The sequence below is a fragment of the Anabrus simplex genome, chromosome 3, assembly GCF_040414725.1.
Source record: "Anabrus simplex isolate iqAnaSimp1 chromosome 3, ASM4041472v1, whole genome shotgun sequence".
In the NCBI taxonomy this organism is placed as follows: domain Eukaryota; kingdom Metazoa; phylum Arthropoda; class Insecta; order Orthoptera; family Tettigoniidae; genus Anabrus; species Anabrus simplex.
The window spans coordinates 496,326,623-496,354,525 of record NC_090267.1 but is presented as its reverse complement, the minus strand read 5'-3'; the positions used below and the strand labels follow the sequence as shown (position 1 = coordinate 496,354,525).

General features: G+C 40.0%; 1 protein-coding gene across 1 annotated transcript in view; it reads left to right on the top strand.

Moving 5' to 3' along the window:
• The first annotated feature begins 16,767 nt into the window (after positions 1-16,767).
• The window catches only part of LOC136867475 (LIM domain transcription factor LMO4.2), a 1,054,153-nt gene continuing 1,043,017 nt past the window's right edge, over positions 16,768-27,903 (top strand). Inside the window, exon 1 of the mRNA XM_067144684.2 lies at positions 16,768-17,015. The gene's annotated coding sequence lies outside the window, so the exon portion shown is untranslated. The remainder of the gene's footprint in view (positions 17,016-27,903) is intronic.

The following is a 27,903-nucleotide window of genomic DNA, read 5'->3' as shown; positions in this document are numbered from 1 at the left end:
TGAAGTGCCTAGCTTTTCTGATGATCTAGCTATGTTTACCAAGACTAGTGAAGAAACCAGGTATGCCATAGAGAAATTGCATGAGATAGCATCAAAGACAGGCCTCCAAATATCGTATGAGAAGACTCATATCATGGCTAATGGACACCAGAATATCCAAAGATCCCCACTACAGACAAATTATGGAATAATCACACAGGTCCCTTCATTCAAATATCTAGGAGAAATAATTGTACCATCCGGATTGGACAGGAATGCTAATTTAGGAAGAGCCACCAAATTCCTGAAAGCATACCGAATAACATGGAATCACTACAATAAGGGAGTGATGTCACGAAATGCAAAACTTCGGCATTACAAGACTGTTATTCTTCCGGAATCCTTGTATGCCTCAGAAACCACATCTCTAGGAGGCCACTCTAAAATTGATGAAACTGAAAAACAAGAACGAAAAATTCTGAGGAAAATATATGGCCCCGTTCATGTAAATGGTATATGGATCAAAAGGAAAACTGTAGATTAGTACAAAGCAATGGACAAGTTCACCGATACCGTACACAGGAGACGATTGAAATTCCATGACCACATCTGTAGAATGGAGGACACTAGATATGCAAAAAAACCGGCTTGGTATAATTAATTCAAAGAAGGTCAAAATAAGATGTTTTGAGGAAATAAAGCAGGACTTAAAAGAAATGAACATCACAGAAGATATCATTAGGGATTGAAAGGATTTTGGGAATCTGGTTGCAAAGCACACGTTCACGGAAAAGGCTAAAAGATTCACAAGGAAACAATGGACGGAAGAACGCATGAAACAGCATAGCGAGTTCATGAAGAGATTTTGAGAGGAGAAGAAGAGAGGAAAACCATCATCAAGCTAACAAGTTCCAACGCGCTCTGTAAACGGGTATAACAAAGAAAGAAAGAAAGAAAGAAAGAAAGAAGAATAATAATAGAGAAAGTAGAACGACAGATACTCAGGAAGATATTTGGGCCCAAGTTTCAAGACGGTATCTGGATGCGATTCTCCTTAGTTGCACGGAAGAGCCGTATGACATTCTACGGACACAGCACGAATGGATGACAATCGACTAACCAAAAAGTCTTGTTCATCATTAACGGAACCCGACAAGCCAAATTACGCTGGTTGGTAGACACTCAGTGCTACCTTGCAGAAATTAATATTGACCCACTGGCAACTACGCGGACCAAATTCAGACTGAAAATCAGTTCACATAAGTTCACAACCAAGAACCCGACAGCCAGGAACTTGAAACTCAAAAATGCTTGGACACAAGAGAGAAGACAAGTCGACTTGATGGGATGAGGAAGTTTTTGAAGATGAGAACAGCAAGTCCAGTGATAAATAATGGTTCTACGTGCTCCTTAGAGGGCAAAACGCATTATATAATAATATGAACTCGTGTCCTCTTCCCGAGGTGGCGCAACTATTTTCAGGTGAGCTGCATGTACCATTTCAACCACATACCAGCCCTCCCGCCATTGTCATTTTTCTGGCAGTACCGGGAATCGAACCCGGGCCTCCGAGGACGGCAGCTAATAACACTAACCGTTACGCTAGAGAGGCGGACTGTATTGTTACAATAACAATAATTGTTCCAACATGTGTCATTCTTGTATATCCATTTCTTTTCACATAATTGCATCAGCTTAGATTGCAAAACGTTGAACGTTTGACGCTGTCTCCTGAAAAATTATATTTTGAGACTTGTGCTTACTTGGCGCCGTTGAGCTATTACTTGATCTGTTATATCTTTTCTGTTCTTGGAATAATGTCGTCATACTATTGTGTGAATACTGTCTGACATTCTAACAGTCTGAAGTGGAAGAGGTATAGTATATACTAGGAATAGTCACCGAAATGACGCACAAGCTTCCGAATTAACAAGCAAGACAGTGGGATCAGGTGACATACTAACAACACCTTATTGGCATCAGAAGTCAGAGTTCATCAGAACTTGTGAAATGAAGTATTCTTCGGTTACTGTACTTTTTAAATGTTACGCATAATGTAAATGGATCATATTGATCCATTCTCAGTAGATTCACAATTAAGTATTTATTTTCCACCTAGTCGATACAATGATTGCTTAAGGCAATTTTTAATGGTCAAAAGTGGTACATGTTTCGTATATTATCAACATCTTCAGCCACATAACACTGTTTAGATGAAAAATGTATAAAATTGACAAAGTAATGCTTTAGAGGAAGTGTCCTTAAAATTAACATAAGATTGACAAGATTAAAACAATCTTATGTTAATTTTAAGGACACTTCCTCTAAAGCATTACCTTGTCAATTTTATACATTTTTCATCTAAACAGTGTTATGTGGCTGAAGATGTTGATAATATACGAAACATGTACCACTTTTGACCATTAAAAATTGCCTTAAGCAATCATTGTATCGACTAGGTGGAAAATAAATACTTAATTGTGAATCTATTGAAGTGCGATACGGACCATGAAGCTGATTTTATGTAATCCATTCTCAGTACTCAATTCTACTGTTGCATTCGAAAGTATGGCGACTAGATCGGACGTTTACGACGCTAACTTCAAATATTGCGTTCGAATATACCACTCGAATATTATAAATCACAGCAGTTAAACCCAGGGGGGTGCACTCAGCCGTGCGCAGAAGGTGTTGCATTTTCCTCGCTTAGCGCATGACGTCACGGTGGAACAGCTAGCCATGCGGGACCAGGGTAGATCGAGGCAAATTCTTCAGTTATCACATGTATCGGATGTATTTGTTTACCTTTAAAGTGCGTGGGTGTTTAAAAGAGTGTAAGATGACCTAGTTTCTTTTTTCGTTTGTGCTGTTCAAATACATGGAATCTTTCGGCGTTAAATACATTCTCCCCCAACTTGGCAGGTTCGATCCTGGCTCAGTCCGGTGGTATTTGAAGGTGTTCAAATACGTCAGCCTCGTGTCGGCAGATTTACTGGCACGTAAAAGAACTCCTGTGGGACAAAATTCCGGCACCTCGGCGTCTCCGAAAACCGTAAAAGAGTAGTTAGTGGAACGTAAAACAAATAACATTAATTATTATTAAATACATTCTCACAGCAAGTTTGAATCAAGATTGCCTGGAAAATTTCTTTTCGCGCCTAAGAGGTCTTGGGCATTTTTACGATCATCCATCTCCACCTGATGTGAAAAATAGCATCAGGTTGTTGTTGTTAGGAGCCAATTCCAGCGATATTCCTCATTCCAATGAGTCACCTGTAGCTCCTGCCGAAGGAGGAGAATTTGTTAATTCATCGGCTAGGCTTGGCAACATCCTCCCGGATATGACAAGCTCTGGCGATGACTGAGGGTGACAAGGATATTAATGGCATTAAATTGCCAGCTGTTGATATTGATGATCTATCCGTACAGGAAAATACTGACTGTAGTGTTGAGGGATTCAAGTACGTTGCAGGGTTCATGGCATATCGCTGCCGAAAATTTGACAGGTCCCTGGGCACGCCTACAGGAGAGTTGTTGATACCACCTGATGACCCAAGTCTGGGGTGGGTACACGTGCTGTTTCGGGGAGGTTTGCTCGTCCCTTCCGATAGTTTTATGGAAATTATCACTAAATTCGAACTGATATTTGCTGAAGTTCACGGACGAACAGATTTGAACAAGGAACCAGAAATTGTGAATAATATGTTTGTGAAGTTGAAGAGCCGTTTTCCTGACGTCCATCTACAAGTCTTGAAATCATGTGCTGAGATCCGAACCTTACTCCGTTTGCGTTGGTTGGCTGCAAAACAGAAATTTAAAAAAAATAGAGGCTTCCCGTAATAATTAATGTTATTTGCTTTACGTCCCACCAACTACTTTTATGGTTTTCGGAAACTCCGAGGTGCCGGAATTTTGTCCCGCAGGAGTTCTTTTACTGCCAGTAAATCTGCCGACACGAGGCTGACGTATTTGAACACCTTCAAATACCACCGGACTGAGCCAGGATCGAACCTGCCAAGTTGGGGTCAGAAGGCCAGCGCCTCAACCGTCTGAGCCACTCAGCCGGCAAAGAGGCTGCCCGTAAGCGAAAAATGTGGCATTTATCAACAAAGTAAATATCAAGAAATGTTCGTTACCGTTGTATTTGTTGTTTTAAACTTCGTGTGCAAAGCCACGGGACCTTTGCCTTATGCGCAGAACTCGGAAAAGAACTTATTTCATACCCTGTCTCGCTTTCATTGACTACGATTCGAACTGTAGCCCTTTTGATGAAAATCGGATATATAGTGAATATACTAGACTGTGATACTCTTCTAGACTTATGTTAACGGAAAGAAAGACAAACCGTTTATTTGGTGCTAGTGTTCCAAGACTTGAAGTTATTACATATCGCAATGTATCCTGTAAGTTTTCACCGTGAAGTGTTGAACAAATTAACAGTGTTTGTGATATAAAACAAAACCCATCTGTCAGTCAGAGTGAGGTGCAGATTTCATGCATTTCGTCAACATCATCTTCACTGAGGTAAGAGTGAATAACAGTAAATAAAAATAGTCTTGTTTGTCCCGAATCTGTTGCTTTAAACCTAACATATCGCTCACTTCTAAGTACCTCTTATTTTGTAGCGCTACGATGTTATACGTACTTTATATTGTACAGAATGTATCTATAGAATACATTGTATGACGTTCAAAAATTCTAAAATATCACTTCGGTATATTATTAAAATGTGAAACATTACCCGCGCGCTAATACAGTCTGCCGTCAGTGGCTACCAGCGATGTTCCATGGTGACGTCACAGCGACAGCCAATGGCAGCCCGTAACGCGGAATGACTAACCTTACTGTTCTCTATTAACCTTGAGTTAAACCGAGCGTGTTGGGGCTCGCAGCTGTGAGATAGTGTGTCCGAACCCCGCTGTCAGCCCATGAAAATGGTTTTCCATGGTGTCCCATTTTCACACCAGGCAAATGCGGGGGGACGGGAATGTACCTTAATTAAAGCCACGACTGCTTCCTTCCAACTCCTAGCCCTTTCCTGCCCGTCTTCACTGTAAGACCTATCTGTGTTGGTGGGACGTAAAGCAAGTTACAAAACAAAACAAAAGTGAAGATCTTAACCAAAGGAACAGAAATGACGAGGCTGGCATAGCTCAATTGGTAGATAATATTAATAATTTTGTGTGGCGGTTTCTAGCCGAGTGCAGCCCTTGTAAGGCAGACCCTGCAATGAGGATTGGCGGCATCTGCCATGTGTAGGTAACTGCGTGTTATTGTGGTGGAGGATAGTGTTATGTGTGGTGTCTGAGTTCCAGGGATGTTAGGGACAGCACAAACACCCAGCCCCCGGGCCATTGGAATTAACCAATGAAGGTTAAAATCCCCGACCCGGCCGGGAATCGAACCCGGGATCCTCTGAACTGAAGGCCAGGACGCTTACCCTTCAGCCAACGAGTCGGACAAATTGGTAGATGAAAGGGTGAAAATGTCGAAGACTGGATGAAAATTTATGAGTTAGAAGTTGATTTTTACCCTCTTTCTGATTGTGCTCATCCCCTTTATGACAGCCAGTCATTACCGGACCGAAATTTTTCTACAGCCCGTGTATATTATATAAAACAGAGTGGATCGCAGAGGGAAATGCAACAACATTACTTTGTATAATAAAATTGGCATAATTCCAGTCCGGTTCACGCAATGTTAGTACCCCTCGTTTTGCATCGCGAACGGCTAGGGCAGGTATGGACTGCCGCACAAGGCTGCCAACCTGTCTACTTAGAAACTAAGACAAGTGCAAAGGCAGGTCACAGCAACTAAATTATCTTTTTCCTTACCGTGCGGAGAGTATGCGCCGCGGCCATAGAAAGGAGGTTCTGAGCAGCGCGGAGCATTCTGTGTGTGCTAGTGGTGAATGGCTGAATTAACGTAGAAAGCCGGAGAGTTACAGATCCCACTAAATTGCTAGATACGGGGTTGCACGATATCTTTGAAGTTATCAGGATACTTACGAGTGGCGGTGTTTATGACGGAAATATTTGATATTTGAACCAAAAAGAGTTTTTTGTTTTCTTCATAAACAAATAGTCCATTTCTTCTTCTGTCAGATAATGGTATAAATTAAGTCGCTCCGCCATTTTTAAAGCCCTTAGTGACCATTTAAACGGAGAGTGCTGTGTAGTTAAAGCCCTACAAAACGCCCCGACTTCGGGCAGAAAGAGAAGCCGTGATTAAAGGAGAAAATGATATCAGAAGTGGCAGGAAATTAGGAGGTCTGGAGGGGAGACAGGTGGTTCAGGGCAGATGTTCTTTTGCTTTTCCTTCACTTTGCAAATTTTCAGGATTTTGCTCTGTACAAAATGCACCTTACAACGCATTTCTTATCAGAACTTGTGTTAATTTGGTGAGATTGTTCTGAAAGGTACAAGTATTTAAATTTTAATGGGTTCTAAAATATTTAAAGTTTAATAGGAATTTAGATATTCAGTCTTCGATTAATATAGAATTTTTAAAGAATAAGAATTACATTTTTAACATTTCTGGGACAGAATAGTATTCATCTGATAAAAATCTCATTACTATTTCTGCATACATTAGGCCAATGTCAACAAAATTTCAGTTTGATAAAATGAAATATGTTACGCAAAGGAGTAAATTTTAAGTATACATATGGAACAATATTTGAACTTGCACAGCTCCACACCTCTAATGTTTATGTGTATCTAAATGCAACAACTAAATTTGGTAAAAATCGGATAAAAACTGTAGAACTTTCAAAATCCAGTCGTAACTCGCGTTTACGTAAATATTCTTGTTCTGTATTCTTCATTGATTCATTTACAGGCTGATTCACTTGTGCTTTTATTCCGCGTGGGTTGGTACCGGAATGTATTTCTCATCATTTTTGCGAGTGGCATAATATCCAATAGCAGTGCTAGTACCAGGTGGGGACCGAGTTCGATAGCTGCAGTCGCTTAAGTGCCGCCAGTATCCAGTAATCGGGAGATAGTGGGTTCGAACCCCACTGTCGGCAGCCATGAAGATGATTTTCCGTGGTTTTCTATTTTCACATTAGGCAAATGCTGGGGCTGTATCTTAATTAAGGCCACGGACGCTTCCTTCCCACTCCTAGCTCTTTCCTATCCCATCGTCGCCATAAACCTATCCGCGTCGGTGCAACGTAAAGCAGCTTACAAAAAAAGAAGGTACCAGGTGTATGCATAAGTCTTTTCCGATTTCACTAAGACATGGCGCCAGCAAACAGTACGCAGCGTATGAATTTGACACATATGTCATTTGTTCGTCTGACACACAAGTTGAGCCCGCCTAACACTAGCGTCTGTGTTGAATCGTTCAGTAACCATGTCGACATTTGTGCCTGTAAAAGAACATTTGCGGGTCGCATTGCTTTTCCTTATTTAATCAAAATAAAACGGCTGTGGAAAGTCATCGCTTGCTGGTAGAAACGCACCATCGATTAGAACACGCGAGACATGTTCTCGACAATCTGAACGTGGAGATTTCAGTATGAAAGACAGTGCGTGGGATCAGAGCGATATAGTGTATCATGGACTCTTGAAGCCTGGAAAAACTGTTAATGCACAACGCTGTCGCCAGCAAATGGTAAATTTAAATAACACTTGATGGAAAGACGACCGGAATGGGGAGGTAAAGTGATTTTGTTACACGACAATGCACCGTCTCACACAGCAAAACCAGCGAAAGACACCTTGAAATCGCTTGGATGGGACTTTCTTCCGCACCCGCCGTACTGCCCCGACTTGGCGCTACCTCTTCGCATCAATGGAGCACGCGCTCGCAGAGCAGCATATCAGCAATTTAGAGAAAATTGGGAAATGGCTCGACGAATATTTTGTCGCAAAATACAAGCAGTTTTTCTGGCATGGTATTAATAAATTACCTGAAAGATGGGCGAAATGTGTAGAAGCCGATGGCCAATAGTTTGAATTAAATTCCCTTGAAAATTACGTGTTTTCTTTACCACAAAAACCGGCAAAAACGTATGCATACACCTCGCAGCCAGTCCGGCCATGGAGAATACAGCGTGCTACTCTTTATTAGGTTATACAAGTAAATGTTCTTCTGTGCTCATGGCTGTCTGGACATCGTGCAATGAACACATCTCCCCTCTAAAACGAATTCCAGGTAAAGTCGGCATGTTTCTACATCCTCACCGCGTTATAACACTTGCGCGAGAGTGATTGGAACTCTACATAAAAACACTTGATATCATTTGAAAATAGACATAAACTAATCACTATTACACACCGATGAGCCATTGCTACTCGCTGAGGCAGTTATAGGTTAGGAGCCAATTGCAAGATGGCACGCTGTTCCGGGTGTAGCTATAGACGGAGCCGCCCGCAATATTAAGGGTTAATTTTAAGTTATAACAGTCGTTTAGAAAATTCCTCACTTTCAAACGTAATTATAAATCCTGTGGATAGGGATTAATAAGATTCACTGACCTCGTCTGATCCTAGAGGATCGAATTAAGGAGGAGAAGCCCACATACATGGCGTTCGTAGATCCTGAAAAGGCATTTTTCTGGATTGCTGGTTCTTTTTCAAAGCCCTCGGTTCTTATCACGATAGACTGATTGTAGATAACTTTTCGTTCTTAGTTTCTGATCCCGATCGCCTACAGAACCTCAAATAGCTTCATCCAATTTTGGAAGACTTTCAGCACAATACGGGGGCAATGTGAGGTACAGCGAAGTGCTTAACAGTGGACTGAACAGTTCCAAAGGGATCGCACGAGCGTGAAGGTCGTCCATCTGCAGCCCTAAGTGACGGCAATACTGAACAAGTGCCGATATGATACTGAATTTCCGCTCCTGGTACACGCTGTTCTTCCTCGGTGCAAATAGAAAGTGGCACGACCTTCGGAACAGCGCAGGGACCTGGTAACGCTGAAACCTAACACAGACGTAGACAGCGGCGCCATCTAGCGGCTGCTGAGCACACTTCACCATACAGCCAACCTAAAGACAATTAGAGCAAAAATTCTTATACTTATTGACTTGCACTCGTATAACAAGAATGTGCAAAATATGACCGAAAGAATTAAAAGGGCCACATTATGTACTAATTGCTTTAAATGGAGACAAGGATCTACCATTCACGCTTATTTTTCAGATTTCTATCAAATGGGCTCAGGAAAAAAATATGACTTTTCATTAACGTTCGAACCTTAATGGTTACAACTGAGGAGGTATCTGACGGCGAGATAGCGAAGACGGTCTAGAAAGACCTGCCGACTGCACGGTACCTCGTAATCTGCAGACCTCTGGACTGAGCAGCAGTCGCGTGGTAGGCCATGGCTCTTCGGGGCTGTTCTGCCATGAGATTTGGTAATTATTATGCTTAACGGTGCCTGAACTGGTATGGAAGAGCCAAGCTCTACGTTCCTGATTGTGCTATCGTACAACGTCGAATTTCATCCTTCTCACATTACTTATTTTCAAATTTGAGCATGGCGCAGCTACAGAATGCTTTCGCTTCGTGGGGAGCAGTGGACTGTCTTAAACATTCATAACACAGCGCTGGAATAGACAGATGGATGGTTTAGGAACACGTCACGATAAAGCTGCAATTTGACGGGGAATATTCACCGTACAACCTCACAGAAGCCATCAATAAGGAATAAAGTTTAAAAATTGAATAGTGGGAGATCTTCCACTTCAAGTGTCCCTCATTTCATTGACTTCTTCGTAAAGTAACGTTTGCTTAATACTGTCCATCTTTATTTCATTATTTGGTATTATCTGGCATGGCGTCCGACTCGCTGGCTGAACGGTCAGCGTCCTGGCCTTCGGTTCAGAGGGTCCCGGGTTCGATTCCCGGCCGGGTCGGGGATTTTAACCTTAATTGGTTAATTCCAATGGAACGGGAGCTAGGTGTATGTGTTGTCTTCATCATCATTTCATCATCACGACGCGCAGGTCGCCTACGGGGGTCAAATAGAAAGACCTGCACCTGACGAGCCGAACCCGTCCTGGGATATCCCGGCACTAAAAGCCATACGACATTTCATTTCATTTCAACGCTTTCCAGAAGCACACCGACCCGCCCTAGGAATTATTGTTACGTATATAAGAAACATCAAAATAGAACCTTTGTACATCTGCGAAATGCGAACATTTCCTGTGTACCTTTTGGCCAGCTGTGATGAAGACAAGTTTCTTCTGTCTCCGATAAAGCGACAGGGCTGCAACATTCACATACCGCCATTATTAGGAAACTGCGAAGTTTGAAACTGTTACAGCGTGTGCCGAATACGACTGCTCTACCCTTGATGTGATTCGCTCGGCATATACGTTGTCCTTCCTGACGCCAACCCTACTTAGAGGGATATAATCACTACTGCGTGTTTCTGTGGTGGTTGGTAGTGTGACGTGTCGCATAGTGTGTTGCGACAAATACCCAGCCCGTGAGCCAGAAGAATTAATCAGACACAATCAAAATCCCCGACACTGCCGGGAATCGAACATGGGACCCTCTGAAGTGAAGGCCTCAACGTCGATTATTCTCCGAAGAAGTCGGATAAGGAGCCGTATAATAATAATAATAATCACTCACTTGGAACCAACGAAATACAAAATTCGCATCCCGAAATGCAAAATTAAGGCATTACAACGTTGTAATCCGGCCTGAAGCACGATATGCGTCTGAAACACTGATCATTGGGAACAGATCACAGATTAAAGATGTAGAATAAAGTGAGAGAAATCTAAAGGAACATTTTTGGACCAGACAGTACAGGGGAAATCTGGATGATAAGGAACCAACACCCAGAGAAAATCTCAGCCACATTTATGAAAATACATATTTTCAGAATGAGTAATTGATCAAAAGAATTCTGAACCTTCCCTATCAATGAAAGATCTTCAGGAAATAGGCAACGCAAAAAGTATTAGGCCCTCTAAAAAGAATTTGGGAAATTAAGAAGTAAAAACGAAATTTATCAGAACACAGAAAACATATCTATAACAGTACGGAAGAGGAGACTACTATTTTTTGGATATATTTACAGAATGGATGATAATAGACTAACTAGAAAGATCTTCACGTATCTTTGGAAGAAAAAGTCAACAACCGCCTGGGTTCAAGATATCAAAAAAGACTTGGAAAGAAACAACATCAGAGATGAAGAAGTAATGGAAAGAGAAATTTTCAGGTAGAAAGTTTTGAAGATGGAAGGATTCGAGGCAAAGTAAACCGGCACAAAGTGGCCTGAAGAAAGAAAATAGAAACATACTGAAACAATGAAGGAATATTGGAAGAAAAGGAAGGAAAAACAAGAAAGGATGAAGAATTGAAATTGGAACGTGGTCCCTAGTAGGTCCTAATGCAATAATAATAATAATAATAATAATAATAATAATAATAATAATAATAATATGCTTAATATTACTCTTTATAATATTAATATCGTTATTGATTTCTACGTCCAAGTAAGTAATTTTACGGTTTTCGGAGACGCCGAGCTGTTCTAAAATGTTATCCCTCAAGAGTTCTTTTACGTGCCAATAAATCTACCGGTACGAGGCTAACCTTCAAATACCATCGAACTGAGCCAGGATCGAGTCTGCAAAAGGCGAGCGCTCTACCACCCCGAGCTACTCACTTCGACTTAGTATTACTCTTTTGTATTACAATTTGATTTACGTCGCACCGACACAGGTCCAGTAGGTCTTATGGAGACGACGGGAGAGGAAATTTCTAGGAATGGGAAGAAAGTGGCCGTGACCTTAATTAAGGTACAGGCTGTGAACCTACTCTCTCCCCTCAGTTCTATTACTCCTGTTATGATGTGTACCTCTATGGAAATATAACTTTGCATGAGAATTGATGAAACCAGCATGATTCATGTTTAACATCGCACAAAGAGTGTGTTGTTAAAATCACTTTGCAACACTCCAAGGTCTCCGTGCAAATATTCAAACTCGTTTATATAAGGCGGCATTGACTTATCTTAAGCATTTTCCGCATTTTATCGAGTTAGAGTTACTTGTGCAAACAACAGTTAGAGAGCTGTTGTATGTAGCTAATGGAAAACTCGTGTTCATTGGTTTATCTTAATGAAATGTCTTAACACAGATAGCATCTCGCACTTGCTGGCAGCTCGCGCCTCACAAAGGAGCTCATCTTCATATTGAAGATGTCACACGAGAAATAAGGAACAGCATATTTACATCCTCAGAGTAAAATCGTTTACAGTGATCTTTCTATAAATAGATACTAACACAAACCTTACGCGGTACGCCCAGTACAACTCAAAGCTTGCAATCGAGAGATCTTGAGTTTGTACTTCACCGTGGGCAGTCCTCTTCGCCGTTTATATTGGTCGCATCCGGAAACTACACGATAAAATCTGTTCACAAATATAATTTACTTTTTTATTAAATTTGTGAATTGGTCACTTAGGATCAACCTACGACTACTTTTATCTTCATTGTCTGGAGTTCCCTCTCTCTGCAGTATTCCTTTATACATGCCCTGTTTTGTTTGCTCTTCCAGCCCTCGTAGCTCCCGTTTCGACTTGAAACCCTTCTAAATGTCTTCTCCGAAATATATCTCTTTCTAATATTTCAATTGGAATCAGAAGATCCCTCTTCATCCAGAATGCTTGAAATTGGAGAAAAAGCTTTCCCCTGGTCATTAAGAAACCTGGACTACATGGAAGACACTGAACAGACTAAGAGCAGGCGTTGGAAGATCAAAGGACTATGTGAAGAAATGGGGCCTCCTGAAGGGCGATCAGACCCTATGTGAATGCGGCATGGTACAAACGACAAGGCACCTTATTAATTGCCTTCTATGTCCTGTTAAATGTACAAAACTTGATCTGGCACAGGCCAGTATCAGTATTGTTAACGTGGCCAAATTCTGAGCCGATATTTTGTAAATAACTGTTTAATTTTATGTAATATTGTAATTTCATGTATTTTATTTAATTTCCATCTGTAATCTATATTCTGAGAGCCTCCGTGGCTCAGACGGCAGTGCGTCGGCCTCTCACCGCTGGATACCGTGGTTCAAATTCCGGTCACTCCATGCGAGATTTGTGTTGGACAAAGCTTAGGTGCGACAGGTGTTTTTCTCCAGGTACTCCGGTTTTCCTTGTCATGTTTCATTCCAGCAACACTCTCCATTATCATTTCATAGCATTTATCAGTCATTAATAATCACTTTGGGAGTAGCGACCCCATTCTAATAATAGCCTATATATGGTTCATTCATTACATCCCTGACCCGGCCAAAGACTGGAAAACAGGTTGTAGGTTTTCAATCTATATTGTGCTACTGCAAATAAAATAACAATTCAATCTCTAGGATGTTAGACCTTTCAAGGCATTTCCCAGTTACTACGGAATTGTTTTCATTCCTCCCTGCTCTGAAGAGGGAGGCGGGCCACTTAGACGGTGACGCCATCTCTCAGGCCAAGAGATTTGTGCTGGTGAAGATGGAGATGTGTGGAGAAGGTGAGAGGGTTGGCAGCCATGGCCTATACTAAGAACCGCTCTGCATTCGCTTTAGTGCAGGGGAACGGAAAATCACGGATCGTCTGCTCGGAGGTTCGTCCGAGTGCAGAGCTGCCGGGACCAGTCGTGGGTGGTTTGGCAGTGGGGTATTTAACTTCACTAGAAAAGAGACAGACAATTCTGCTGTTGGGTGTACTTTTTTGACAGTAGGTTACGGTTCAAGTCGGCTATTTCTCCAGAGAGGGGTGTCTAAGATCTTGAACCTGTAGAGATTAATCGGATAGTATCCATGATGAAGATTTATTATTACAGATGAAAGGTGTCTTCGCGTTAACTTTATATTCTTGATTTGCCATGGTGGGCAGAATTCTATTATAATACTCTCTCCTGCAAGCTATGACGTTTTCCAATAGTCAGATCTTTTTCTGTAAGCCTGTTGCTTGAATGGGGGCAGGAAATCAGAATTAATATTGCGAACAGAGTAAGTTTGTGTTTTGCAGCATATTCCTTAGGCATGACGAAATAACTTCCCTATAAATGTACAAAAGAAACTACCAAACACTGTCGCACCATTTGCAGAAATACAAGCTTTCAATGGGTGAAGAAAGCAAACTAAAAGGACTATCCTCAATTAGTTGGGATGGGGAGGGGGGCGGGAGGGTGTGAAAATACTTGGTTCGCTACTAGTGAACATTTTAAAGACTACACTTTGTATAAAAACCCTCCAATTTTTTTGTAATAATAATTGTGGCAAGACACAGATGCTGAGTAACCCCTTTCTCCAAGAAACGACACCCGACCGTCCCTTCGAATTTCAATATTGGCAGATAGGTTCAAATGGGCTTGTAAAAATACTTCTACGAGAATAATCTTCTTCTTCTTCTTCTTGCTCTTCATATTATTCTCCTCCCAGTGTGACTACTCCTGAACTCGAAGAATGAATCCTTCATTCCTTGCTTTACGTCTTTCAGAAAAATTTATTAATGTATTATAGAATTGTTTTCTTTCTATATAAATGCTAACAATCAATAAGGCGACTAGAATTCTAGCATTATCATCCCCAATTAGGTTATTATAATTATTATAATAATTGTTATTATTATTATTATTATTATTATTATTATTATTATTATTATTATTATTATTGTTATTATTGTTATTATTATGTTCGGCCCCATGGCTAAATGACTAGCGTGCCGGCCATTGGTCCAATTAGTCCCGGGTTTGATTCCCGGCCGTTTCGCGTATTTTAACCAAAATTGGTTAATTCCGATAGCTGCTTGTCTCTCTCTCTCTCTCTCCCTCTGTGTGTGTGTGTGTGTGTGTGTGTGTGTGTGTGTGTGTCATTTTCAGCATTGGAGTTTATCACAGCCGGGCCCTCATCCTCACAGCCGCGCAGGTCTCCTATAGGCGTGAGCTCGAATGACCTACACCAGCCTCTTCAGAGGTCACGCGCAACCATTATTAGCAATAGTAGTGGTAGTACTTTTTCTCCACCTCTGTGGTGTAGTGGTTAGTGTGATTAACTGCCACCCCCTGAGGCCCGGGTTTGATTCTCGGCTCTGCCACGAAATTTGTAAAGTGGTACGGGGGCTGGAACGGGGTCTACTCAGCCTAGAGAGGTCAACTGAGTAGAGGTAGGTTCGATTCCCACCTCATCAATCCTGGAAATGGTTTTCCGTTGTTTTCCACTTCTCCTCCAGGCAAATGCCGGGATGGTATCTAACTTAAGGCCACGGCCGCTTCCTTCCGCCTTCCTTGTCTCTCCCTTCCAATCTTCTCATCCCCCCGCAAGACCCCTGTTCAGTATAGCAGGTGAGGCCGCCTGGGCGAGGGACTGTCATCCTCCCCAGTTGTATCCCCCAACCCAGAGTCTGAAGCTCCAGGACACTGCCCTTGAGGCGGTGGAGATGGGATCCCTCGCTGAGTCCGAAGGAAAAGCCGATACTGGAGTGTAAACAGATAAAGAAGAAGAAGTAGTAGTAGTATTTGTTCTTTTTTTCTTTCTTTCGGCCGTCTATGTATCGCGTTTGATAATATTTGCGGTATTTTTAACCTTCTCTGGCTCCACTCTCTGCCAGTACCTTTTCATACTTGCTCCTACTTTCTTTTTCTTTTCATATGTACAGGATCTCCACTCTCTCACTAGTATCTGCTCAGTCTCCTGAAAACCGCGCAAATTTTTGACGAGTTGTCTAAATCGATTTCTCTGCATTCTGTAATCTTCTTTAACCCCCATCATCGTCAAGTTCAACCCCACTTCTCGAAACCATTCCAACTATGAATTTCTCCTCCTGAAAAATTCAAAGATTCTCTTAGTCTGTTTTTGTCCATCCTCGCTAAGTGTCCATAGAACTGTAACCTTCTGTTCTTCATCAATTCAACCACTCCTTGTGTTCGTTGATACAATTCTTTGCTAAATTTGAGTCCCCTCATTCCATTTTATATTATTATTATTATTATTATTATTATTATTATTATTATTATTATTATTATCTCATTCTATCATCATGACCCAACTACATTAATATCATTGATAGGTGACTTAATATTAATATTTAATATTTTTCTCCTGACTGTATTACTATTAATTACTACATTATCTACACGAATAAACGCTGTTTAAATGTAAGACAGGGTCAGAAGGTATAAATCATTTATCTGTATAGCAATCTGCCTACCTATTTTATCTAACCCAACCTACAACAACAAATTATTGTAGTGAGAGTGCGTCGCATAATTTTGAAAATTTAAAAAAGCTCATTTTAACAGTTCTAATGCAATGTTAATCTCGTAAGGAAGAAGCAAATATGCATATATAGGCTTTGTGTATTAAAATAGGCAAACAGACAAAATTATCTTCGCTCTATGCAAATCTAAGACCTCGCAATGGGTTCATATTAAATAGTGTGTATTATATTTACATATAAATAATGCATAGGACTTTCTCTCAACATCTAATCTCTAGTCCTTGCAGTGTGTGATATACGGTACAAAGCTAACCTTTTTTTGTATTAAAGTAAAAAATATGGATCATTATGAGAAGATTTTACAGCATTCCTTAGAGTTGTAAATTTCCAGGAAGTGTCAAGTGACGCTTACGCAGATTCATTTACTGATCTGTCAGCTGCTCACATCAATCGCGTGTAGTGTCGGGGAAGTGGCTGCCCTCTCCTCCGCTGTAGTCTCCCCTCTCCTAGCGGGTGTTTCGCCAACTAACTAGAGCAGAGCACACGCGGCTGTCTGCCCGGCTCTTCAGTTGGCCGTGTCCGACTGGCGGGTGAACAAGTGACTGTCAAACACGTGCGGTCCGTAGCGCGGTGCTCAGGTCGTGACAAGGATTTAAACATTAGCAGCAGTTCGTGTTGGTGCATGTGTATTCTGAGCGGGGTGCGGAACGAAACAATCGCCACCTGCAGTGCCATAACGTCACGTACTCGATCTTGTTAAAAGAGTGAGTGTGTGGTGTGCATTTATGAGATTACACGAGAAGTAAAATATTTCCAGGATTATTACAAACACCATAGTGACGGTGAGTGTCTCTTTCGCTGCTGGTTTTAGTATTGATACTTCTTGGCGGTTTCAAGGTACTATCGCAGTAAGTACTACGTGGAAGTTTCCCTCAAAATCTTTTGGAAGGAGTGAAGGAATTGGTCCTGAGATTTGAAGATTCTTAGGATCATAGATACAATATTTTCTTTATCGTAATCAGTAGGAATCGGCATAGGTGTTGTTAATAATTGTCTCTATGGAAACCTTTCCCTCAAGAAATTCTTGCACATTTACCCACGTTCAAACCATCAATCATCCTTGCATACAGGACTCTTATGTTTACGTCTGGAAAAGTAGGAAGTCTTAATTTGCTTACTAAAAGATTAAATATTTTATACAAGTGCCTGTGGTAAGTGTAAATAATTTCATTGTATTACGTAACTATTAAAATGACAAACAAAATTTTGAGGCAGATATTCAGGGAGTTCATTCCTACTTATCTAGGACTTCACACTTCATACATTGTTAGTACAAATTTCAGTTTTGAGTCTCGTATTCGTATACATTACAAAACACAAGATGAGTTGGTCCTGAGATTTGGAGATTTTTAGAATCGTAGATTCAGTATTTTCAGAAGGATGCATTTTGTGTGTAAATAAAATGTCCTCTACGTATACATTGGCCGGCCCCGCGGTGTAGGGGTAGCGTGCCTCCCTCCTACCCGGAGGCCTCGGTTTCGATTCCCGGCCAGGTCAGGGATGAGGGCTGGTTCGAGGTCCACTCAACCTGCGTGATTACAATTTGAGGAGCTATTTAATGGTGAGATAGCGGCTCTTGTCTCGAGAGCCAAGATTAACGGCCGAGAGGATTCGTCGTACTGACCACACGTCACCTCGTAATCTGCAGGCCTTCGGGATGTGCAGCGGTCGCTTGATGGGCCAAGGCCCTTCAACGGCTGTTCCGCCATGGGGTTTGATTTGGTTCTAAGTGAACATTTCCCCCAAAAGTCTGATGGCTAACCTGATGGAGATTGTTGTTCCGTGAATGCTCATATTTTTCGTATCCGATTCATTTGACAATGTAGGTCCATAACAAAAATCATCATTAAAGCCAGGATTTTTATGCAGTAACAGGTTAGATTGCAAACTAATTTGGTTAGGAGAATGTGTCGGCCACCCGATCTTCCATATTGTAGCAATAATAACATAAATTCGAGGGATTCTGATGGGGGGCGTACCCCTAATGTTTATGCAATCATGAAAACATAATCGTTGTGAAGGTAGACTATACTTGCTGCTCGTTTCAGGAAGTTTGCATTCTAGCGTATTACTGCATACAAATCCGGACTCTAATCATCATTCGGAAACTTCTCCCTTATGCGAAAATTTCCCCATAATATTTAGCGGAAGCGAGCAAGTGGCTGTACGGTTTGGGTCACGTAGCTATCAGCTAGCATTCAGGAGATAGTGGGTTCGAGCCCCACTGTCTGCTGCTCTGAAGATGGTTTTACGAGCTTTCTCATTTTCAGACCAGGGAGATGCTGGGGGCTGTACTTTAATTGAGGCCACGGTCGCTTCGTTCCCACTCCTAGCCCATTCCAATCCCATCGTCGCCATGAAGACCTATCTGTCGGTGCGACGTAAAGCAAAATGAAAAATATAGTGCATTTGCAAATTATTAGTTATCCTAGAATATTGGGTATTTTTAAAATCTGACAAAGTAAACTCGTGTCCCTATCCTGAGGTGGTGCAGCTCTTTTCACGCACACCCCCAAAGTTTCTGGCAATACCGGGAATCAAACTCGGCCCCCCGAGAACGGCAGCTAATAACACTAACACTTACGCTACGGAAACTGAAATTTCGTGTGATAAATGTTTCTTATTAACTTCCGTGGATAATGTATCTATGGAAATGACAATCTCATTATCTGGGAGGTCACTTAGGCCTGTCAGTCAGTGTTGAATATTTTGAATCCCATATACGTAATATTTAGGTAACATGCCATTATACTGATGAACGGCTCACCTTTAGGAGATTTTTAGCATGGTGCATCCATAGATGTTCATATTTCCTGTATCGTATTCTGTGGGGAACAGTATAATTCTTAATAAGTTTCTCCAGAATTAATTAGTGCACTTGGCCCGTTTGAAAACATTTCCACTTAGAAAAGCAGAACATCTACGGGCCAATTACATGTTTCTACAAGGATAAATACCAACTCGATGACTTCAAAGTTATAGGTCTAAGGATCGAAGCTCGTGGAAACATACTAGCTTTCTTTGTAAAGTTCTGGAAGGAATTTCTTGTGCCTATGAAGAGCATTGAGAAGGTAGTAATCGCTGCCATTCGAGTAACTGTAACCATATCCCACCTATTCGGACCAACGTAATTTTCATCGTATATCTTATCGCTGACAGTGTTAAACGGCTGATTCAATCTTTAGAATAGTGGAATACGGCACGCGCCGTGCATTTCATGTGGTAAAAAGTTTAATATGTGAGTTACATAACAACTGAAGTGACAAACACAATCTATACATGGCTTACTCCAGGACTTCATTGTATTCATTCGTTCTTACATATTATTTCATTTATAATCTCGCATACATTCCATTATACGGATGAAGTGCTCAAACTGATTTTCTTTACAGTGGATTGGGATTTAACCACACTCCCAAGCAAACAATGTGATTACTTTCCTGACACTGAATTGAAATACATGAGGCACTCTTTCAGTTACAATCCAGGTTGATTTTGAAGAGAACATAGACATGAAAGTCCTTCCTTTAAGAATATATTTTCGAAAATTGTGCTGTTTGAAAAGAGTAAAGAGAATGCTTCCTTGCGTCATTCATGAATTTCGAATTACAAGAGAGGATGCACTTTTACATGAAATTCCTCCTGCCTTTGCTTTTATTAAGAATTTAGACAGTTATCACAGATATCTGGCACTCTAGTTTTAACTGAGGAGTTGGATGCAAGGTATGAAATATAGATACTGACGGTTTTCAGATACAACAATAAGAAGTGTACACAGATGTGCTGTAACTCTAAAACTATAAACATAATATGATAAAAGTAACACAGAAGATAATGAGACAAAGTATTTCATTACTGGAGGACAGTAATGAATTAGGACAGAAGAGTTAACGGTTCCTGTATAGACATCTCTCGAATTCAATTAATCATTCCAAACTAATCTTTGTTTCTTCATTTTAAGCTGAAAAGAAGCACATATACGAGCCAATAATTGGGTACTTCTAGGAAAAATATAACCTGAAACATCTAAAAATTATAGGAATTCTAACAGGTTCTCAATCGTTTCGGAAGAAATTCGGATTAGTACAATCTTTACGAGACGAAATTGTCACAGTGGTGATGAAGAAATCGTGCCAAATTTTAGTCCATCACCTATATAAATGAAAATTTGTACATTGTAAAAAATATATATATTTTTAGAGTATACTGAGTGCGATGGGATTATTTCCAACGAAGAGCAGTTGTTAAATAAAAAAATACATAAATAATTAAATGAATAAATAAATGAGCATGCAAATTAACTAAAACAAATATAAACTTGCTAAAACTATTTCTTGCATTTAATTTTAATATTTCGTAGTTGAAGAAACAATAGCTCGTATGTCACAATGCTCCTCCTATCTATTATTCCCCTTAAGACTGCTTACCTCTCCGAGATGCATGAGGATATGCAGTCCATCTGAGCAGTTCCTCTCCTGTCAATTTACCTATGCGCGTGTGTAAAGGAAAATGAACCTTATCGCACCGAACTGTAGGAATGTATATTTTATTGATGTATTTACGCACTCCTACAGTTCGAGCCTACTGCTTTCATGGTTCTGGGAGGCGTGACAAGTCGTGAGGGTAATAATGCAGAGGAAGATAACTTTGATGTAGGCCGACGAGGTTTTGTTTCTTCACTGACGATTTAAAGGTAAGATTGTTCCACGTTAATTCAGTTACATTTACAAAATAAAATTTCATTTCATGTTTAGGAGAAATTTTCGAAAGTGTCTCCAATTTTATCAAAGAAAATTTATTTTTTATTAAAAGGTATTAAACCATAGGAGTCCAAGCTATATCACTTTCGAAACTCAACATATTGCAAATTGCAATGGTGTATTTCCTTATCCAGTCTGTTCTGAAGTCTTCTGTTAGTGTATTTCTTTTCGTTCATATTCTGAAACAAGTTACTCTTCATCTCAGTAATGATTACTAGCATGAATAAGCTCTTTATATCAAATAACGCGTTTAGAATCATTGTCTCAAGAAATGATGGGGTAATTTTCCCTTCTCCAGTTTTCACGCTAGCCACTGATTTTAACGCTCCCGACAGGCTGCATACTATAATAACGTAAGCGATCTGCAACAATAATATTCCATTTCCCAGCGAGTATTAACACGTTACGGACTGAATTTCAAACAAAGAGAATTGGTCTGTCTCCAGAGATATTTTTATGTTTTGTGAAAGTCATTTCAACATGCTTTACCATGTAGCAATACTGTTGCTCACAATATCTATAATCTAAAAAATTATATATTCAGTGTCCCTTTCAGAAATGTCACTACTGCTTGCTGAAAATGTCATTTCCTAATATACTTCTGTCGTTTTCTTAGATAATCTGACTTTTCACTAGTAACAACCCATAATTTGTTCTTCGCTCAGCGAACGATTTATCTCCAAAACACGATACTTCAGGTAGACACTGGCAGTGACGTTCCGGTATACTGAAATATCGATGTTACCATTCGATATATATACTTAATGAGAGTATCGATATGCCGACATTGTCGAAGCAAAGTTTCGATATCTTGATTTCAAAATGATATGTTTCTTTCCAAAATACTGGGATCTGAATTTTACGGTTAAGTAATTTAAAATTTTGTCACGCCAATTCCAAGAAAAACAAAATAATTAAGAGAATAAAAATAAATATACGGGTAAAAATATTGCAAATGTCTGCAATAGGCAAGCATCAGTTACGCAAGACACACAGACGATAGATCACGAAATGGATAGCCAACAATATAAGGTCAACTGTCTGTGTTATGGGTCACTACCTCTCTTCTCTATTAAAATACTTCGTGTTTTTATTTTAGTTTGTAATATCTGAGGACATATCTAGATCAGTTTCGACTCAGCTAATTTATAACTATCAGGTCCTTCAGTCTAACGAAATTACTTTTCAGTAATAAATGCATAAACTATCTGAAAATGAATCATGTGATGACTTTCGTTTTGAATCCGCAATGAAAATTTTGCTATATAATAAACAACTATAAATGGCCCAACTAGTCAATATATTTAGATTTATTTACAATATACCATAGAAAAGACATCAGAAAAGGAGCACATAAGTGAGTTTCTAGACAGAAATTGCTTAGATTTAAGTGGGTAGAAAGCTGCTTCAAGGCCGAACAACGTTCTTGTTATATAAGTATTAGGGGCACAGCCCTTTAAAACCCCTATTATTTATGCAAATCTTCCTACTGAAATTCCGTGTCAAGGGCGCACGACGTTCCTGTTCTGACAATTGTATAAACGACAGGAGCATGGCCCTATAAAACCCCGATTATAATTACTTACGTGCGGTAGAGAGCGAAAAGGGAAACACCTTGTAATAGTTACTATTTTATTAAAGTTGTTTATTTTTTAAGTATAATACTGTTACCATTATGTTTTGTTTTTCAGGTAGTTTATAAATTTTTTATTCAAAATTAGATTCGGCAGACTGAAGAACCTAATCATAATTTTGAAAATTACTCTTTCAGGATAACAGGCTATTCTGAAATGTACTATCAATAATAATTCTCTATCCACTGTTCGACTAATTAGCACTATTGCTTAATTTTCCTAAATATTTTCGATGTCTGTAATATCGTTAATAGTATTGATGCCTTAATATCGAATACCGACAGAAAAATATCGATATTTACCCATGTCGATAATATCACAACATAAGTAGTCACAGACACAGCCATAGAGATAACAAAATTATTGGTCATTCTGTATCGATAAATAAAATCAACCCTGAGCAAAGGCCTAACTGAAAAGCAGAAAGACAGATGTCACCAGATGTGTTGTAAAGAGAATCGTACATGCCCGTTATTAGCAAGTGAGGCAGAAATCTCCGAAATTTACCGAGGCTTTCATAGCAGTAAATGCAGAGTTGTTAAAATGTTAATAATATAAATTTCTCTTTTTAAACGCATTGTGGACATTTCTTGACTGATGCAGAGTTTTTATTTTTCATTTTTTCATAGAGACAATCCAGAGTAAAATGTAGTTTACACTGACGTCTCAGGCTCATTTACGGCTGTGTCAGTATGCAAAAGGTAGTTTTCACTGACGTCTCAGGCTCATTTACGGCTGTGTCAGTATGCAAGCTGCCGAGATGTGTGTTGTTCTGAGTAGCCTCGTCGCATTCTCTGGCCTAATGAAAAAAGCAACGACAGACCACCTCGGTCCTAATCATTGAGGAGCGAATTTCTAAGCAGTAATACCTTACATTTCAACGGCTAGAAAGCTAATTCAAGGCCAGTTATAAGATATGTATAAACATTAGGGGTACGGAACTTTAAAAACCCCTATTGTTTATGCTACTTTTCCTACTGATCTTACGAGCCTTGTTACTCATCATGCCTCGTTGGCTTCATAATGGCGCTGCCATCAGCTTTTACAGTTTCCCTACAACCGCATAACCTTTGGTGGTGCTATATGAGGATCAAACCAACATCTAAGCTGAAGATTTACCAGTAGATGACGTGAATAGTGAAGGAAACGCAAAAACAGTGTTACGTGCTTCTTGCAGAGAACTTCTTTCTACAAATTGCTAGCCCTGCAGAGAATTGCTATTTTCTCTTTGGAGTGAATTTCACGAATTCCATGGGAGTTGAAGAATGAAATGTAAAACCTTCTGTCCATTATTTAAACCAAATACAACCGCAGACTTTCTTTTTTTTAAGTGCAGCATATCGCCTGAGAAACTACTGCAATTCACTGTCCTGATGACTTAACGTTGTTAATTCAGCCTGCTGATTGAAGCGAGAACGAACGAATTCGTTCCTTTATTTCCTTGAGGACTGACTAACACAGCGTTAAATTAGTTAATCATAAAACAAAGCTGTTGCTTTCTTACTTTTATCACCACGGAAGAGCGAGCATGAAGTAATTCAGCCCTTCCTTCTCACTTTATTGCTATATTTTTGTACTTGTTTGTCAACGTTTCCTGTTACACTTGTGCTCTATTCACACTTGTGGCCATGACGAGGGGCAAAGTATTATCTTTGTTTGTTTTTACAATTTTCTCTACGTCGCATCGACATAGCGACGATGGGAGAGGAAAGGTCTGGGAGCGGGAATGAAGTGGCCGTAGCCTTAATTAAGGTACTGTCTGGTGTGAAAATGGGAAACCATGGAAAGCTATTTTCAGTGGGGTTCGAACCTACTATCTCCCGAATGGAAGCTGATATGTGCGTGACAGGGATAGACAAGGAGGAGGGAAGGAAACGACCGTAGCCTCAAGTTAGGTACCTTCCCGGCATTTGCATGGAGAAGCGAGAAATCACGGAAAGGATGGATGAGGTGTGAATCGAACCCCGTGTCTTCAGTTGAACTCCCGAGGCTGAGTGGTCCCTGTTCCAATCCGCGTACCACGTTTCAAATTTCCTGACATGGTCGGAATCGAACCCGGGCCTAATCACACCAACCACAACACTACAGAGACGCACGAGTAATATATTTTCTGCGATAATGTACGATTTTTCGTATTCATTTCTCTAGATATGTCAAGTCTTTCTTGGGTCACGTTAGTTTTGCTCACTGGAGTATTGTTGTAAAATTCATGAACTTCAATAAATTGGGAGAAGTTCCAATAATAATAATAATAATAATAATAATAATAATAATAATAATAATAATAATAATAATAATAATAATAATAATAATAATAATAATAATAATACTTTTGAAGTACATACATGCAATAAGTTATTGCCAGAGGCGTGCGACAGGCTTCGGCAGCCGGCGCAATTCCTATCCTCGCCGCTAGAGGGGGGCTTCACTCGTTCCATTCCTGACCCGATCGAATGACTGGAAGCAGGCTGTGAATTTTCATTTTCACTGTAGGTTATTGCTAGTAACCATCAATATTTGGTCTACCCCTGTGGATCAGTGGTAGAGGGTCGGTCTTCGTATCCCAAGTACCTTGGTTCAAGTCCAACAGGGGTAATAGGATTTTTTAAATAGCAAAACAAATTCCAGTCGACTCTCCATCTGATACGATGTCAACATGTGAAAGATATCTGGTGATACCCTTAAGTTTTACACGACAAAATTATTTAATAATCCCGCCATCGATCACCCGAGAGAGATCGAGTTATGGCCCACGACAAGGGGACAAAATCTTACCTTGAAGACGAACGTATCTGGAAACATTGCACAAACAGATAAGTGTGGTGCTAAAATAGTTGAAATCATGATTTTACATTAGAAACGGAAGATGGCAGACGCAATTTAGTCCACTTGAATCAAAATGTGTTATTAGTAACACATTTCGGAGTGAAAGCTTCTGGACGGAGTGGTTCTTACTTGGTTTCAAAATTTAAAATAGTGTACAAAATATGTAGTTCTGAATTTTACGTTTCGAAACAGCGCGTTTTGAGGAAATTTGTAACTGTTGTTGAAGTTTAGTATCCAGATATTACTTTGCCTTCTTCATGCACATTCCGATGACCGAGGGTCTGAAATTTTGGGGCAGTATTGTAGAATTCTGTCAAGAAGATATTTTCTTCTATCATCTGGAAACCAATTCCTTAGCATCACAACCAAGTGGAAGATAACGTCCCATTCTCTCTCGTTGCAGATTGAGAAAATGAAGTTATATGCAATCTATAGTTTGACAACTTCTTGTGTTTGTTCAGAAATTCGGACAGTAGCACCCACTGCAATAACGTAAAATCCATAATATACGGTATGTTGATATGATTGTTATTTTTTTCTCCCGTCAAATGAGCTCCCATGGACTGTCAGAATCATGAAATTGATGGTCGAGGCCTGAAATATTAGAATGTCCGTGCCTCCTGTAAGCGAAAAATAGTAGGTGATTTACAGGAATTGCCTGTTAAATTATACATCGAGAACTCAGTTTATTGATCTTAATAATATTATTATTGTTAGTAACATAATTCAGTTTGCACAGTGTCTCCTTCACTGAGCGGTGTGGCCGCGCGTCTTCACGCAGTTTGTGTGCCATCTCATAGAAAATTTATCGAACATTCCCCTTCATTAGTTATTTCATTCACTAACTTCACTTCCTATAAATGAATATTTGACCCAATACGTCCCCTTGAATTCGAAATGTATAATCATATTATAAACTTTCTTAACTTTAAGAAAACGCTCATGTCCAACACTACAGCTGTTCTAAAATGACATGTCTCAAGGACGTATTCTGCTTCTACCGCTTTTCTCAACACCTGTAGGTTCGCGGGTGGGAACTGTGTCGCACAAGTGGATTGAGCTCTGTTTTACGTCCTGATGCCCTTCCTGCCGCCAACCCTATGTGGAGGGATGTAATCACTATTGCGTGTTACTGTATTGGTTGCTAATGTTGTGCGAATATGTGTTTGGACAAACACAAACACCCAGTCCCCGAGCCAGAAGAATTAATCAAACGCGATTACATTTACCGACTCGGCCGGGAATCGAACCCAGGGCCTCAGCATTGATCATTCGGCAATATACAGTTTATGTATCTTCCTTTCCATGATAAACTTCTCCAGGTCGTCCCGCAATGTGTCCAAATAACTGCAGTCTTCTGTCACTGATACGAGAAGAAAGGCGTTTCAACATCTTCAGCTCCTGAAGAATGGACGCATTGATTCTTCTTGCGGTCCAAGGTACACGCCAGCACCACATTTCAAGAACATCAATGTGTTTTCCGTTCAAAGCCTTTACGATCCAGCTTATGTTAGAAAATACAATTTGTGGCGTAAAAATACCACACCCTAGATTCTTAGCAAATTCCTGGTGGCGGTAATACCACCAATTTTGAAGGAAATACGTGCGCCCTGTTTCCCTGTATTCTCCATTAATACTGTTTAAAGTATGCGTCGTCGCAAGTCACTGGGCGAAATCATTCTCTAAAATATACTTTAATTCTGGACGTAAAAATCCCCATTTTAAATGCAAAAACGATGATTTGCGATTTGTATCGTATGTGAATTTATTTGATCGTGCCTTCTTATGGGTACACTATTATATGTGAATGTATCGCAGAAATGAAGATAATTTACTAGCGTATGTGCAAGGAGAACTCGATGTCAAACAGTGGTAAGTGATCATACAACAGTTCAGCCTTATACTTTAAATACGTTAAAAAACAAAGTTAATAAACGATGTTAATGGAAACATTTCTCAACATAGTTAACACACTTTTGTTAACAAACTCCTTAACATTCAGTCCGCATCAAAGAAAAGGCGTTTGTGACGTTACGATATATGTTCAGGAAGAAGAAAATACGTCCAGCTTCAGCTTTCATTATTTTAGTGAATACAATTACACAAAAAGGCAGACGTGAAGTGTGGCAAAGAAAAATATTAGAAAGGCGTTTGGAATTAAGTTTGGGGAGAACACTTAAGTCAGAACTTTCAATTCATGATGCAGCAGTCTTTCACAATTTTCTCGAAAATCCCCTCCCCCCATCCCGTCACATGATTTTTAGTTCTTCTTGACAGTATTTGGGCCTAAAATTGCAGGAAATGATACAGATTATCGGAAAGCCACCTCAATTAATGACACGCTAGGTATATCTTTAATATTTCTAGCAAATGGTAACACCTATACATCACTTACATTTTTGGCTAGAGAATCGAAACAAGCAATTCCAGTTATTGTGCTTGAAGTGCTT